The sequence below is a fragment of the Miscanthus floridulus genome, chromosome 3 (genome assembly GCF_019320115.1).
Source record: "Miscanthus floridulus cultivar M001 chromosome 3, ASM1932011v1, whole genome shotgun sequence".
Taxonomy (NCBI): domain Eukaryota; kingdom Viridiplantae; phylum Streptophyta; class Magnoliopsida; order Poales; family Poaceae; genus Miscanthus; species Miscanthus floridulus.
Genome location: NC_089582.1, coordinates 62,630,040 through 62,649,042, shown reverse-complemented (window position 1 = coordinate 62,649,042; position 19,003 = coordinate 62,630,040).

Here is a 19,003-nt window from a genome sequence, read left to right as displayed (position 1 = left end):
CGGTGACCGTGGCTAGTGCTGGCTCTGTTCAAAATAAGTGACATGCACGCTTTTTAAACTTGTCACAAAATCCTACCCAAAGGTCCAAACACCAAACCAATTCTTCTATACGCAAGAGGGTACGTAGGGCTATTGACCTAGGCCATGAAATCATGCCACTTCCTAAGCCGATCGCTCTACACAAATTGCCAAACATGGCTTCGTCGGCCCAATTACGGACTTGATGCAAAATGAATAAACCTCGAACGGTTTCGCGTCAAATTCAAATTTTGAGCTTCTTGATACACTAGCTAGCAAACCTCGTCTTCGACCACACATATTTCATCGTCGCCTACGAAGTACGTGTAACAGAACTGACCAATTTATAAGAGCACAAGTACGAAAGCAATCACCGGAGTGATCAAACCATCATACTTGAACCCATATAAACCCGGTAGTCAACTGAAACCACGAGGGATTTCAAACCAACTTGCTTACAACCAAGATCATAGTAATTCAACATAACAAGCCACATGTTACATCCATTTCACAAGTAGTTCATGAGTACCTTATATATCAGAGTTCACTTAGTTATTACAAAATGAGTTTATAAATAGCGGAAACAAAGTAGTTTGAGACCCTCACATATACTTAGTTCAAATACAAGCCAGTTCCATAGTCATATCCAGCAAAAGCAACAAGATAAGATAACATAGAAGATCATGCCCATGATCTAGTCTTCATTCCCCGCAGGGTGGAGACAATACTTGAAGTAGCTGTTATAGAGCACGTCATCTACAACAAGGGGGAATAAACCCTGAGTACGAGAATGTACTCAGCTAGACTTACCCGTCATAAACCAGAAATAAATGACACCAAGGAGTATGCAAGGCTTTATCAGTGGATCTTGCTGGACAACCTTTTTACATAAAAGCTTGAGTAACCATTAGCATTATTTACCTGTACTAGCAGTGACTTTTAGCCATTTCCTACCATCTATATTAGCTCCTATACTAATCAATCATTTGATTAAGTTGCAAACAATAATAACCATATCAGGTATTTCATGGCTCATCATCATTATCATCATCATTTAACCATATCTTTATATTTAGTGAATCTACGTTGCCGCTGCTCAAGTCAAGTTCTCACTATCCGGGAGAGATGGCGATTCGAATCAATTCCTATCCAGCTGGAGGGGTATTCCTAACACAAACCCTGCTTCCCCCATCAGGGTCGCAAACAAGTCACCTTTGGCACAATTCAGGAGTCGTGAGTCCAAACAGATCGGCATTCTCAGAGAACCACTCTGCCAAGGTTGTTTGGGACTCTAACCCACCTTGGGCTTATGCCAATGGCTCTCCGCACGTCCTTACTACCTCTAGAATGCCGCCACTACTCGTGTTCCTAGCCTGAGTTGAGCTACTTGGCTTCGCGGTCAGAACGACTTATCCGGTCAGCTAAGTGTTAGGTTGCGTTCAACATGACCTGAGGACGTACAGCGAATCGGTCCTTAAACGACATAGATGGGGATAGATTCACACCCAAGGCCTCCATGCCTTGTTGTTGCACTACCATCATCCTGTCCAGTCTCCATTCATTATTAACACATGGTTCTTTTCCCACGATAGCAAATATAGCCAACCATGACCAGAGCTCATCCTACATCACGTAGGTGACAGGAAATCACCCGACTTCTGCCGGTCTATGCATAGCTAAGCATCATTCAATCCTACACTTAATTAGGATTCATAGGATTTTATCTGGACAAGGTAAGGATATAATGCAACAATTAGTTCCAACCAATTCCTGTACTTAATGCATCATCAACAATAAAAGATACTCAAGATATTTGTAAAAACATGGGAGACTTAGAATACTCTAGGGCTTGCCTGGGATCCAACACTTAGGTTAGTGTTTGTTAGATGTCACTCACTTGGCAAGCATCTTCCATCATAACACTTGCTCAGTCCTTCCATCTTCGGGATAGGTCCACCAAACACCATCTTTGGGTTTGGCTCCAACATCACATCCTTTCCGTGATGCATCTAGCGTACCTAGATGAGGTGCAAGATGCAAGTGTATGAATACATAGAAGTGCAATAGAAAATGCATCGCATGCAGTAAGTAAGACAAGCACCAGGTTACATTAACATGCACAAGCACTTCGCATTGCTTACTTTAAATATCGCACAATTTATCATGCCACGATTCCAAAGAAGACGACAACACCAAGCATGACACAAGTTCCCCAAGATCTCAGGTACTCTAACTCAACCATCATCAAAGGTATGAGCCACACTTAGCAATATACAAGCAAACAACTATAATTGGAATCTGTTAATTTCTGGACAGGCAAACAGCAGCTACAAGATTTAGCTATTACTAGAGTTACACAAATCCAAATGACTTGCAAGAAGACATTCTAGAAAGCTTATGAAATTATCTACATTTCATCTATAACCATAATAGCATGATTCACAAGTTAAGTTGGTCTAAATTATACATTTACTGAAACTGGTCTAAACAAGACAGAGAGCAATCAATTGTATAACCCAACTTTAAACAACTGTAACTCTTAAACTACTTGGCCAAATGACACCAAATTTTAACAGAAGCTAGATACATGAATTATTTACAACTTTTGTATAAAAAAAGTTTCACAACAAATCACATTATCATGAAGAACTTTGCTAAGTTCCCAGATCTATCCATAAACCACATCGGCAAGAAAATAATTATTAACTTATATTGCAAACATATAATTGGGCAAAACCAACTTTACCAACATGTCACACATGACTAAAGAACACCAGAAAACCTAGTGTCCCTGACCAAATAAATTCTTTTAATACATTTCTTAGTTTATTTTAGATAACAAGGTGACTTAATGAACATATACCAAAAGTATACAATAAATTCTACAAAAATTACAGTGGCTCACATATCCTTTTAATAGTCTACTGTATAAATTTCACTCCATTTGAATATGTATAGCAACCTCTATGGAAAATACAAAATGCTAAAGCAAGAAATCATGTGAGAGCAAGATAAACTAATAACTCACTCATACAGCAACCAATGACCATGAAATTTTTACCACACATCAAACATCACATGAGTAGGATGCCACAAAAATTTCACTTCATTTGGAGCCCTACAACTGCAGTTATGAAAAAGACAAATACAAATAGAATTAAAAACCTAGATGCTAAATCCATTTTCACAGCTAAAACTTTAAACTAAAACCTAAAATATTATAGATCTACTGCATAGAAAATTTCACAAGGATTCCAAAAAGTCCTCATTTGCTATTTTATGAATTTCCTATGATTTATTATGATTTTCCAAACTTTTAGCCGATTTGAAACAAATAGGTCCCTAGGAGCACTATTCATATGAGTCTATAACATTGCAGATAGGACCCTCTCTTTCTCCTAATTGTTGCGTGAAGTCCCTGGTCGTAGTTGAGAACAGAGGAGGCCAGCGGGCCGGCTGGTGGCCGATTTGGCCGACTGGAGAGGGGCATCGGCGGCCACAGAGGGGCGGTGCTAGGGCTGCGCGGCGGCAAGGCTCACCTGTGGACACCCACAGCATGGCCCACGACAGCCCGTGGCCCTCTGGCCACGCAAGCTAGGGCGCACGGTGGCGGCTTTGCTACGGCGGTAGCACTGAGGCATGGCCCGACGACCGAGTGGCAGCGGCACGTGGGTTCGGCCGGGCACAAGCGGCTCCAATGGTGAGCTGTAGGGTCACTGGAAGTCATGGACTGCGTTTGGCCATAGCCTAGCCGATGGTAGTGGCAGGAGGACGGCGCAGCTGGTCGTGCTTGCTGCGGCCATGGCACGACCGTGCTCAGGCACACACGCTGGAGAGCGAGAGGGAGAGGGCAGAGAGTGAGAGAGAGTGCCAGAGAGAGGGCAGAGAGCACCTCCCCATCGACATAGGGCGCAGGGGCGCGGGTGCATGCGTCGGCAATGGCAGGGGCGAGCTCACGTAAGGTTGCCACGCACAGGCCACACGACGTCAAAACCCTGTGGCCGATCGGCCATAGCTGCCGTTCTTGCCTTTTCAAAATATAATACCACCTCAAACCTTCAACTAAAACTCAAATTTCCCCCCATCATATCGCCTAAACTGATGGACGATTTGTTGAATCAATTATACCGTTGTGTAGAGCTATGGGAGTACTCCAATATTGCATATATGGAGTTGAGCTGGTTCGGCCTGGTTTGGGAGATACAGTGCTCCAAAGGCAAGTACATGAAATGGCACCGAGTTCAGTTAAGATCGGTCTACACCGAGTTCAGTTAAGATCGGTCGGTCCTGTATTCAAAACTCAATTCTACCTCAAACATTCCACTGAAACCCATACTTCGTGCCTCTGTAACTGCTAAACCACCATGAGTTAGCAAAAACTCTATTAATAAAAGTTTTAGATCTACATACCAGCTCCAACTTTTATTAAAGCTTAAAAGTCTAATTAGGCATGGTTTGGGAGATACAAGGTTCCAAAGTGGGGTACACGAAAACTAAAATCATGCATTCAGTCATCCATGACTTAGCCAAATTTCAAGTGCTGAAAACAGCTGTTGATTCAAAGTTTGAGCCTCGGTTTGACTTTCTTACAAGCTGATCTAGCACTTGGTCCAAACATAAAGTTTGTTGTACATAACATGGACTCTAACTTTTATTTAGGTTCCACTACCATGCAAATACTCTAAGCTGCAGTTCAAACCAAGTCAAAGTAGCATCACTATAAAGCTTAAATCACCCTTTTTGATCTATTGGAGCATTTTCTGGCCACCTGCTCAACATGAACCCTTCATAACTTTTGTTCATGAGTGAAAGTAGAGTTGTTTGAGAAAGGTACCAAGGTTTGGTTGGCTTCATAGGTTTCCATCCACTTGATAAAGCAATTCATGCAAAGATATGACTTTTCATTTCATGTGACTTTTTGATTCCAAACTTCATGAAACTTTTCCATGGATCAATATAGATGGATATAGATGCGAGACACATGAAACTAGTACATCCAGCATTACTCAAGCATACTTTTTAGAAAAGGCAACATGTAAGCAATGGTGCATGGTCCAAGTTTAAGTGGTGGCTCATTTTCATATGTTTGACCTAATATCTCCATCACCACTTAACATGTCCAGGTTGAGCTTAAACCCATTGCTTAACTGGTGACAAACACCTAGGGTGTTACAGCCCTCTCCCCTTAAAAGAATCACGTCCCGAGATTGAGCGAGAAAGACTTCCAAGGGAAGGGAAGCATGTTATCCAATTTCCAACGTCTGCGATATCACTAAGCTACTTAGCTTCAAGCATAAGAGAGGATAATTTGGTCCAGACAACTTTCTAATATGCGCTCTTCGTAGTAAATTCTATCTGAAGAACTTCCTTCATTGACTTCCATGAAGCATAGTTACTTTGGGAGGAATCCAAGGTAGCACCGTACTTCGTTCTCGGTATACGGAGAGTGTGTTGGATCACAAACTAACTACTCACAAATATTTGCTTCTCTAGGAAATATAGTATAGGCCATACGAACTTCGCACTAGACCGTAATCTTCTGAAGGATACTCATTGCAATGGTTCCATGTTGGTTCACAAAGTTTGGAAGGCAGTCTTCTACCAAAGTGGATTGCGTACAACTTTCCACAAGGGATGAGGTCATAGATAGGGTAAACATCCTTTGAGGGTATGAGAAGCTAGTTAACCAATATCCAAACTGGTTGTAGCGGTGCAATCACTCATATGTCAACTGATGGAAAGCTACATAATGTTCCATGTGTGCAGTGCTCTTTCTCTGATAACAATACTGTATTACCTATGTCTATTGAGTGAGCAGTGAACGTGATAGCTGATTCTGTTGACTTAGCGTTTACGACGACCATTTTTTAAGGGAATTCTCATATCCAAGCAGCAACAGTTATCTGAGTTGTATCTGAGGCAACCCCTTGGGTAAAACACATGGAAGACACCAAAGGCATGTCAGCATTGGAGAACCATTGATGCAGAAGGAGGTTAGCGAGGCTTGGAGGGCAACACAAGTTGCAAGTGATCACAAAACTAGGGACTAGTTCACTACCAAGCAGGTTAAGTACAATTTGCCTTCGTGGTGCAGTTACACAACAAGTTGGGTTGACTTGCATCGTGGCAAAACCAGCTTTCTTAAACTATATTTGACGTCGAGGCTTCCATTCTTAGGCCAATCAGTATCTCAAAAACCATAATCCAAAAAAAACTATGGTTTGACACCTTTCCAATTACTTTCGAATTGCAAGGGCACAATTTGACTTCTAGAACACCTTGACTACTCACGCATTGCTGATCTAAGAGGGCAAAAGCAAGGCACATAGGGGTGCAATTAGTCTTCTCAAGGGTATGGAGGGTTGTCTAACAGCAATACACCTACAAGTTGTAATTTCTTGGCATGAATTACAAACACAACCGTCTAATGCAAAGGATGATCGCAGTCACAGCGAAATTGCAGATTCTGTACCCTTTTGTTTTCTATTCATATCTCACAAACTAGTGCTCCATTGTGCATGAATTTTGGTAGAAACATAGATCCATGAGTCCCCTAACTACTCACCAAAATTCAGCTCAAACGGACACTGTTTGACTATCCAAACAATGCGGCTACCAAAACTGCTCTATTCTGTAACTATAGCGTACCGAATTGACAAAACATCTCTCAAATCCGATGTTTTACTCAACCAATCTTCAAACAAACTTAAGGAATCGACGTGTCCTAAGTGAGGAATGAGACCACGAAAGTTTGAGGCTATCCAACCACGTTTGAGTCACTAATTGTTGGCTTCAAGATGTTCGGTTTTGTACCCTAAAATCTGGACAGATTTCTCGTTCTTCACTTTCTTTGCTTCACACGTTGTGGTGTGTGCTCTAGACTCTTGATCTCTTTGTATAGCAGCAACAACTCTTTTCTCTGAGGATGTAGACTAAGGTTTTCCATATGTGGTTCTCGGGAAACAACTTAAATCGTTTGAGTTAGACACCAACTTGACGATGCACAAGCATTGGACTTGTGACTATGTTTTCGGAACACAAAGCATACTCTACATGGAGGGACTGTCCTACAGAGATAAGGAACCATTCCTATATATCCTTCGGCACTTTGTTCAATAGAGTCTGGACACATGTGTTAGTGGCACCTAGGGGCACAAAGATGCTGACTGAAACTAGGGACGTGCTTTCGCTAGCTCCTACATAGCCGAACAACGTCTTGTACTATCTGTGTGATTGTCCAAAATGGAATTGACTTGATAGCACAGGTTTTGGAAAACAAAGCAGTAGTTGCATTACTAAATGGCTTGTTGTTTTATTGCTTAACATTGCTCTATGAGACATAGCCTTCATAATTAGCACAAAGTTGTCACCTAGCGGGAGGTGAAGCTTCCTACTAGTAACTAATCAGTTGTCTCTCAACACTAAAAGTTCTAAATCTTCACTCTTGCCAACAATAGTTGTGATTGATGCATAACAGATGGTCGCCATCGAAGTCAGCAGATAAGGGGTCACACTAGAGATGGTTGATCTCGATGGTGTGATCTGCATGTACATCATGATCAAGACTTGGATAGCCATGTCATAATCATAAGGTGACGTTCAATTCATATCCGACTAACAACTTGTCCAACATTAAGTGTTGTGTGCCTTTCTGATCCAATAGGGATGACATAAGTTGCTCACTAGATGACTGACATCATTACAGGGACCGTCAAGTAGAGTCACTTGTCTACCATCTCCTGCAGTCTGTTATTGTTTATGTCAGTGACCTGTTCTTCAAAGGTTATCCTTTGGACGACTTTAGAAGGAAGCTCTACTACTTTTGGTCTAATATAAGGATCTTTCGATTAGATATGAAGAGATAACCAAGGAAGAGCTCACAAGAAAATATCACATCGGTGCAGTTCTGCAATGGATCATGACTAGGAACCTCGATACCAGTGCATGCCGAGCAGCACAACCTTGTGTGCACGCCCACAGGAGGCTCTCGGTTTCGTCGCGGCACCATAGATTGCTAATCGTGGCACCATTATTGAACATACAACCCACAAGAATTTTCATGTGGCACAAATTTGGTTGCATAGGAGCAAGCACAATGAGAAGGAGGGATAGCAAACAAAGGTAGTCACAAGGTTAGGATTCAATAAGGAGGCGATCCGAAGATCAACACACAGCGCAAGAGAACATAGCCTAATTGCCGAAGACAACTGAGCAGGGGACTCTTGCCTAATTTCCATATACGTCTTGTGTCCACCAAAGTGCTTACTAGATAAAGATTAACATGAGTTTTGGTCTTGCCGAGCAATAGCATGAGATCTAAACTGATAAACATCCAAAGACTCGAAAGGGTTGGAGGCAAAATAAACAAGATTCGAGGGACATAGCCAATGCACTAACTAGGGATTGTTGATAAAGCAATGACATGATCTCCGAGGAAAAAGGTTCCAAGGCCAGGATAGATAGCGATTAGCATTGCACCAGATCATCTGTAGAAGAAGGAGCAATGAGATCTAACAAGGATTTTTGAGCAAGGTCCTCCCACATAGAAGCGGGACAACCACGACACATGCAAGCATTCAAGGGAACTAAGCTTGGGCCTAAGGTCAAGCAAGGCATGGATAAAGGTCTTCGTAGCGTTCAAGGGCTAGCAACCACATGTACAGGCTTAGGTTCCTAAGAGAGAACTTAATTGTAGACGACAACCATGAGATTATCAAAACTTGGACGCTGTTCTAGGATAGCGCTCTTCAACACTCGTATGCTTACCAAGGACAAAAGGGTGATGACTACGGCACTACCTAGATAATGAGCCTCCACATCTACATTAAGGTCTTAAGCGAGCGTTTCGAAACACTCAATCGAATTAGCTTAAATGGCTATTATGAAGCACAAAGCTCGTACATAACAAGCAGATGCCTATAGCAACACCACTACACATAAACATGCGAACTTGGTAGTTAGGGATTGTTATCTTTTTATTACCCTTTTACTGAGTAGGTGGATATCTCTACAAAACAAGTTTTACTTACATTTAGCAATTTAGTTTTCAAAGGGGTGAACTTTTTGTTAACTATTAACTTGTCATCTATTTCCTTTGGAAGCAAACATACAAGACGAGCTAATCACACACTATCTTCAAGCATAGCTATTCAAGCAGCATGGGACAAGGCATTTTAGCTAGCTTCACACAGGGAAGATAGTGACATCACATTGATCACAAGTTAAGTAGTATTAGAACAAGGTGAGGGAAGCATATTTATGCACAAGCATAATCATGATGCATGCTCGTCCTATTCGTCCTCATGAAATTGCCAGCCTAAGGCGGCAACCACGTTCTATGTCGGTGGCATAACACGTACTCTCTCGATATATAGCTAGTCGTCAGCTACATTCAATCTACGCATTCATTGTTAGCGTACCTGCAGGCAAATTCATTGCAGCCCATCCCCATAAGAGATAAATAAGCACACAATGAAAGCAGTAAACTAAGATACTCTCCATATATACATCCCCAGATATATATACTTCGATATCCATAGCTACCCAACAGATATACCCACAGTTAAGTACCTTCATATATACATGTGTGTAACATGTAAATATTTCAGTAACCATAGCTAACTCTCCCCTAGACCGACAGTTGGACGGTCATGCTCTCACAACTCACACTTACCTGGGCGTAGAGGCAATTGATCCATACATTACCATTCAAGCGAATGGCATTCATACAATAGCACGTCGTATGGACGACGAAAGAAAATGCAAGCAATTACCCCCCAAAGTCATTACTTAAATAAGCCACCTAAAAGTCCTTATTTGGGCATAGAGGATATGACCACTAGCATACTTAAATAAAATTTCAGATTTGAACACACCTGTATATAAGTAGCTATAAGTTGTCAAAACTGATTTTTGCAACAAAAACCTTTGTTTTAAATACACATATGACATGTTTAATGTTGAATCTAGCTTTGATGCCAGCTATTACAGAACTGACCAATTTATAAGAGCACAAGTACGAAAGCAATCACCGGAGTGATCAAACCATCATACTTGAACCCATATAAACCCGGTAGTCAACTGAAACCACGAGGGATTTCAAACCAACTTGCATACAACCAAGATCATAGTAATTCAACATAACAAGCCACATGTTACATCCATTTCACAAGTAGTTCACGAGTACCTTATATATCAGAGTTCACTTAGTTATTACAAAATGAGTTTACAAATAGCGGAAACAAAGTAGTTTGAGACCCTCACATACACTTAGTTCAAATATGAGCCAGTTCCATAGTCATATCTAGCAAAAGCAACAAGATAAGATAACATAGAAGATCATGCCCATGATCTAGTCTTCATTCCCCGCAGGGTGGAGACAATACTTGAAGTAGCTGTTATAGAGCACGTCATCTACAACAAGGGGGAATAAACCCTGAGTACGAGAATGTACTCAGCTAGACTTACCCGTCATAAACCAGAAATAAATGACACCAAGGAGTATGCAAGGCTTTATCAGTGGATCTTGCTGGACAACCTTTTTGCATAAAAGCTTGAGTAACCATTAGCATTATTTACCTGTACTAGCAGTGACTTTTAGCCATTTCCTATCGTCTATATTAGCTCCTGTACTAATCAATCATTTGATTAAGTTGCAAACAATAATAACCATATCAGGTATTTCATGGCTCATCATCATTCTCATCATCATTATCATCTTCATTTAACCATATCTTTATATTTAGTGAATCTACGTTGTCGCTGCTTAAGTCAAGTTCTCACTATCCGGGAGAGATGGCGATTCGAATCGATTCCTATCCTGCTGGAGGGGTATTCCTAACACAAACCCTGCTTCCCCCGTCAGGGTCGCAAACAAGTCACCTTTGGCACAATTCAGGAGTCGCGAGTCCGAATAGATCGGCATTCTCAGAGAACCACTCTGCCAAGGTTGTTCAGGACTCTAACCCGCCTTGGGCTTATGCCAATGGATCTCCGCACATCCTTACTACCTCCAGAATGCTGCCACTACTCGCGTTCCTGGCCTGAGTTGAGCTACTCGGCTTCGCAGTCAGAATGACTTATCCGGCCAGCTAAGTGTTAGGTTGCGTTCGACATGACCTGAGGACGTACAACGAATCGGTCCTTAAACGACACAGATGGGGATAGATTCACACCCAAGACCTCCATGCCTTGTTGCTGCACTACCGTCATCCCGTCCGGTCTCCATTCATTATTAACACATGGTTCTTTTCCCACGATAGCAAATATAGCCAACCATGACCAGAGCTCATCCTACATCTCACAGGTGACAGGAAATCACCCGACTTCTACCGGTCTATGCATAGCTAAGCATCATTCAATCCTACACTTAATTAGGATTCACAGGATTTTATCTGGACAAGGTAAGGATATAATGCAACAATTGGTTCCAACCAATTCCTGTACTTAATGCATCATCAACAATAAAAGATACTCAAGATATTTGTAAAAACATGGGAGACTTAGAATGCTCTGGGGCTTGCCTAGGACCCAACACTTAGGTTAGTGTTTGTTAGATGTCACTCACTTGGCGAGCATCTTCCATCATAACACTTGCTCAGTCCTTCCATCTTTGGGATAGGTCCACCAAACACCGTCTTTGGGTTTGGCTCCAACATCACATCCTTTCCATGTTGCATCTAGCGTACCTAGATGAGGTGCAAGATGCAAGTGTATGAATACATAGAAGTGCAATAGACAATGCATCGCATGCAGTAAGTAAGACAAGCACCAGGTTACATTAACATGCACAAGTACTTCGCATTGCTTACTTTAAATATCGCACAATTTATCATGCCACGATTCCAAAGAAGACGACAACACCAAGCATGACACAAGTTCCCCAAGATCTCAGGTACTCTAACTCAACCATCATCAAAGGTATGAGCCACACTTAGCAATATACAAGCAAACAACTATAATTGGAATCTATCAATTTTTGGATATGCAAACAACAGCTACAAGATTTAGCTATTACTAGAGTTACACAAATCCAAATGACTTGCAAGAAGACATTCTGGAAATCTTATGAAATTATCTACATTTCATCTATAACCATAATAGCATGATTCACAAGTTAAGTAGGTCGAAATTATACATTTACTGAAACTAGTCTAAACAAGACAGAGAGCAATCAATTGTATAACCCAACTTTAAACAACTGTAACTCTTAAACTACTTGGCCAAATGACACCAAATTTTAACAGAAGCTAGATACATGAATTATCTACAACTTTTGTATAAAAAAAGTTTCACAACAAAGCACATTATCATGAAGAACTTTGCTAAGTTCCCAGATCTGTCCATAAACCACATCGGCAAGAAAATAATTATTAACTTATGTTGCAAACACATAATTGGGCAAAACCAACTTTACCAACATGTCACACATGACTAAAGAACACCAGAAAACCTAGTGTCCATGACCAAATAAATTCTTTTAATACATTTCTTAATTTATTTTAGATAACAAGGTGACTTAATGAACATATACCAAAAGTATACACTAAATTCTACAAAAATTACAGTGGCTCACATATCCTTTCAATAGTCTACTATATAAATTTCACTCCATTTGAATATGTATAGCAACCTCTATGGAAAATACAAAATGCTAAAGCAAGAAATCATGTGAGAGCAAGATAAACTAATAACTCACTCATACAGCAACCAATGACCATGAAATGTTTACCACACATTAATCATCACATGAGTAGCATGCCACAAAAATTTCACTTCATTTGGAGCCCTACAACTGCAGTTATGAAAAAGACAAATACAACTAGAATTGAAAACCTAGATGCATAAATCCATTTTCACAGCTAAAACTTTAAACTAAAACCTGAAATATTATAGATCTATTGCATAGAAAATTTCACAAGGATTCCAAAAAGTCTTCATTTGCTATTTTACGAATTCCCTATGATTTATTATGATTTTCCAAACTTTCAGCCGATTTGAAACAAATAGGTCCCTAGGAGCACTATTCATATGAGTCTATAACATTGCAGATAGGACCCTCTCTTTCTCCTAATTGTTGCGCGAAGTCCCTGGTCGTAGTTGAGAACAGAGGAGGCCAGCGGGCCGGCTGGTGGTCGATTTGGCCGACTGGAGAGGGGCGTCGGCGGCCACAGAGGGGCGGTGCTAGGGCTACGCGGCGGCGAGGCTCACCTGTGGACACCCACAGCATGGCCTACGATAGCCCGTGGCCCTCTGGCCATGCAAGCTAGGGTGCACGGTGGTGGCTTTGCCGTGGCGGTAGCACTGAGGCGTGGCCCGGCGACCGAGTGGCAGCGGCGTGTGGGTTTGGCCAGGCACAAGCGGCTCTGGCGGTGAGCTGTAGGGTCGCTGCAAGCCGTGGACTGCATTTGGCCATAGCCTGGCTGATGGTAGCGGCAGGAGGACGGCACAACTAGTCATGCTTGCTGCGGCCATGGCGCGACCGTGCTCAGGCACGCACGCTGGAGAGCGAGAGGGAGAGGACATAGAGTGAGAGAGAGTGCTAGAGAGAGGGCAGAGAGCGCCTCCCCATCGACGCAGGGCACAGGGGCATGGGTGCACGCGTCGGCAATGGCAGGGGCGAGCTCACGTAAGGTCGCCACACACAGGCCACGCGGCGTCAAAACCCTATGGCCGGTCGGCCATAGCTGCCGTTCCTGCCTTTTCAAAATATAATACCACCTCAAACCTTCAACTGAAACTCAAATTTCCCCCCATCATATCGCCTAAACCGATGGACAATTTGTTGAATCAATTATACCGTTGTGTAGAGCTATGGGAGTACTCCAATATTGCATATATGGAGTTGAGCTGGTTTGGCCTAGTTTGGGAGATACAGTGCTCCAAAGGCAAGTACATGAAATGGCACCGAGTTCAGTTAAGATCGGTCTGCACCGAGTTCAGTTAAGATCGGTCGGTCCTGTATTCAAAACTCAATTCTACCTCAAACATTCCACTGAAACCCATACTTCGTGCCTCTGTAACTCCTAAACCACCACGAGTTAGCAAAAACTCTATTAATAAAAGTTGTAGATCTACATACCAGCTCCAACTTTTATTAAAGCTTAAAAGTCTAATTAGGCATGGTTTGGGAGATACAGGGTTCCAAAGTGGGGTACACGAAAACTGAAATCATGCATTCAGTCATCCATGACTTAGCCAAATTTCAAGTGCTGAAAACAGCTGCTGATTCAAAGTTTGAGCCTCGGTTTGACTTTCTTACAAGCTGATCTAGCTCTTGGTCCAAACATAAAGTTTGTTGTACATAACATGGAATCCAACTTTTATTTAGGTTCCACTGCCATGCAAACACTCTAAGCTGCAGTTCAAACCAAGTCAAAGTAGCATCACTATAAAGCTTAAATCACCCTTTTTGATCTATTGGAGCATTTTCTGGCCACCTGCTCAACATGAACCCTTCATAACTTTTATTCATGAGTGAAAGTAGAGTTGTTTGAGCAAGGTACCAAGGTTTGGTTGGCTTCGTAGGTTTCCATCCACTTGATAAAGCAATTCATGCAAAGATATGACTTATCATTTCATGTGACTTTTTGATTCCAAACTTCATGAAATTTTTCCATGGATCAATATAGATGGATATTGATGCAAGACACATGAAATAAGTACATCCAGCATTACTCAAGCATACTTTTTAGAGAAGGCAACATGTAAGCAATGGTGCATGGTCCAAGTTTAAGTGGTGGCTCATTTTCATATGTTTGACCTAACATCTCCATCCCCACTTAACATGTCCAGGTTGCGCTTAAACCCATTGCTTAACTGGTGATAAACACCTGGGGTGTTACAGTACGTACTACAAACTTTATCATAGTTCGCATAAATGTTCTATAACATTTTTGTTCGATAAAAATTCGATTAGAATACTAAACAATATTATGTGACATGAAACGTAACATTGGTTTCTTGTTTCGTATAAACGTTTCAAGTGCCATACATTGATTTATACTTCATGTTATACACATTTGCACATAAGTATGATGCTCATGCAGTGTTTTAGCAAGAACAGTACAATGTAACACCAAGGGTGTTATAGATAGTTAGAGCTATCAAATTGGGGTGGCTTCTTGGTGTTGTTGATTTAAGCCATTTTGACACCGAAGGTTGTTAAGCCTCAAATCATAGTGACCACGGCTCCGATACCACTTGAAAGGTCCTAATAACTAGAGGGGGTGAATAGCCTCTAAAAATTTCTACAACAATACTTAACAAAATGGTTAGACAAATATGAGGCGAAGCAAATGTTGCGCTAGCCTACTAAAAATACAAGCCACCTACCATAATTCTAGTTGTTATAATCTCTATCCACACAAAGGCTATATCACTACACTAAGTTAGTGAGTTCTCAAAGATGAACTAAAGAGCCTCATTAACCACTAGACCCGACACAAGCTTGCTCTCAAAACTAATTACACTAGACAGCGAAGCAACACTAGAAATGTAAGTACAAGAGAGGTGATGTGATGATTATACCACCATGTAGAGGAATTGAGTCAATCACAAGATGATGAATCCAATCAATCACAATCAATCAAGAAATCCTCGGACAATGATGACACAAGATTTTTTATCGAGGTTCACTTGCTTACCGGCAAGTTAGTCCTTGTTGTGGTGATTCACTCACTTGGAGGTTCACACGCTAAATTGCATCACATGTCAAACCCTCAATTGGGTGCTGCACAACCAACATAAGATGAGGATCACACAAGCCACGAGAAATCCACTAGAGTACCTTTTGGCTCTCCACCAGGGAAAGGTCAAGAACCCTCACAATCACTAGGATCAGAGCCAGAGACAATCACCAACCTCCACTTGATGATCATTGCTGCTCCAAGCCATCTAGGTGGCGACAACCACCAAGAGAAACAAAGTGAATCCCATAGCGAAACACGAACACCAAGTGCCTCTAGATGCAATCACTCAAGCAATGCACTTGGATTCTCTCCCAATCTCATAAAAAGATGAATCAATGATGGAGATGAGTGAGAAGGCTTTGGCTAAGCTCACAAGGTTGTTATGTCAATGCAAATAGCTAAGAGAGTGAGCTAGAGCCAGCCAAATGATATTTATAGACACCCCAAACAATAGAGTCATTACCTCTATTATTGGGCTATCTACGTGGGTCGCTACGTCTGGTTGTTCCGCGAGAGCCACGTGTCCCCTTCAAAAGAATTAGCCATTGGCAGCCCAACGGCTCTCTCTATCACACTCTAACACAACCGATCAGACACAATGCTAGAGATCAAATGGGCACAAGCGAAGCAGTGTCAGGTCAAGTCCAGAGAGCTCCCAGAGCCTTTGAACCACGATTGGACGTGTTTGGTATGCCCGACCGGACGCACCCCTGTGTCCACTCCTTGCTAGCTCAACTCCCATGTGCCACATCACCACAACCTGACGCAGCCCCTATGCATCCAGTTGTGCCATCTCTCCGCTATAGCAAAAGGTGACCGAATGCGTCGGTCACAACGACGCCAGCGTCCGATCAACCCGACCACTCTGCCTGCGCCTAGCTAGAAAACCAGACACATCCGGTCCTAATGCCAAATGTGTTCGGTCACCTCTTTAGCACTTGGTTGAGCTAGGGTAACATACCAAACATGTTTAGTCTAAATTCCGGATGCGTCCGATCACACTGTGACCAGCGCAACTAACTTCTTTTCAACTCTAACTTCACCACCCTTGCTCAAATGTGCCAACCACCAAGTGTATCACCTTGTGCACATGTGTTAGAATATTTTCACAAATAGTTTCAAGGGTGTTAGCACTCCACTAGATCCTAAATGCATATGCAATGTGTTAGAGCATCTAGTGGTACTTTGATAACCGCATTTCGATACGAGTTTCACCCCTCTTAATAGTACGGCTATCAATCCTAAATGTAATCACACTCACTAAGTGTCTTGATCATCAAACCAAAAAGCTCCTATGGATATCACCTTTGTCTTGAGCTTTTTGTTTTTCTCTTTCTTCTTTTCCAAGTCTAAGCACTTGATCATCACCATGGTCACACCATCATCATGATAATCACCATTTACTTCACCACTTGGAATGTGCCACCTATCTCATAATCACTTAGATAAACTAGGTTAGCACTTAGTGTGTTCATCAATTCACCAAAACCAAACTAGAGCCTTCAAATAGGCTATTCACCCCCTCTAACCATATTAGGACCATTCAGGGTGCAATGGTAGCTCTCCACGCGCTGCTGAGGGCCTCGGTCTTGGGAGATGCAGGCATGGCAGTGGGGGCATGGCCTACATCATGGAGTACCACTGGGTGGATGAGGAAGACAAGAGCACAGGTGGTGTTGGTGCTCTGATGGCATCGAGGAAGATGAGGCCACTCTCGTGGCAGGGACGGCATCGGGCATTAAAGAAGAGGATGGCATGATGGCTATGGATGGTGGCGTGGGTGGTAGTGGAGCTCCATCGACGTGGAGGAAGACGACAATGTGGGTGTGGCTAGGACGACAGTGACATTTAGTGACAAACCATTGAACACCTAAGGGGAAGTGAGGGAGGTGCCCACCGTGTAGCATGGTGACGTCGCTGTCCATGCGCTCCTTCAAATCCATGTTGTGGGAGGGGTCATGGAGGACCGGGGGTGGGGGACACCGATGTGGAGGGCCACGGGGGGAGGGGGGGACATCGGCGTGGAGGATCACCAGGTGGGGGACGCTAGCATGGAGGATGATGTCACAGATCGTCCTCGCTGGCACAGGCCACACGTGGACGCGCGGATGTTAGCGTTGAAGAAGAGGAGGGCGCTTGGGCTGCGGAGGCACATAGGGTGGTGGTGCTCCATCGGCTTGGAGGAAGTGGATGGCACGGGCTTCAAATGACTTAGAAAAAATTTAGCCCGCGCCATAGGGTTTTATACTCATGGCACGTCATTGGCGGTGCCAAAGGCAAAACGACAGTGATGATACAACATCACTGCCGATGCCAAATCCAACCCGGTAGTGATGTGCACTACCACAGCAGGTTGGAGGGAAAGGTTAAAAACATAAAAATAACCTAAACTAAAGAATTCCCTATCCTAGCACAATGGTTAAGGCTACGCACTGTCAGCCCCGTGACCCGCGTTCGAATCCTAGGCGGGCCAAACTTTTATTTTTTTCTTTAATTTTTGAATCACCTAACTACACTATGCCTAAATAAATAAAAATAAAAAACTACTCCTAATGCAACTACATTACTAGCATAGCGGTCAAGGTTCTACACTATGTCTTTAATTTTTTTTAATTTTGTTTTATTTTTTAATATAAACTAACTACACTATAACTAAATAAAAGTAAATAAAAAACTAAACCTAACACAATTACTATCCTAGCGCAGCGGTTAAGGCACTACACTCTAGAGCCCAACACTCGGGTTTGAACCTCGGGCGGGGCATAATTTTTTGAATTTTTTTTAAAAAAATATAGCTATCACTGTCGGTTTTCAAAATAAAACTGACAGTGAAAGTTATCATCACTATAAGTTTTGGCCCATCAATGCCGGTTTCTTGGAACCGACAGTGATGATTATATATAATTTTTTTTTCTTTTTGAACGGAATAAATTCACGTATTTATATTCCTATTGCACCTATGTCCAAATAGATTGAATTTTTTTTCAAGCATGTACACCCAAATTATGGCCCACACAAGATCTTAGGTTTTTTTAATCATTTTTCTTTATTATTATATTTTTCTTTGTGCTAAACGGGACAAAAGAGGCCCAATTACATGTTGCACACACTAGACTTTTGCATCCACCTCAACCAAAAATTGGTCCCTAGGGCACATAAGACCCACCGAAAAAGTTTGGCACCATTCCGAATCATTCGGGGGTAGGCTCAGTTCAATATCTAATTAATCGGTGACATCGTGCGAAAATTCAATTAAACTAGAGAAAGTACCAAATTATCTCTGAAAAATCCAAAAC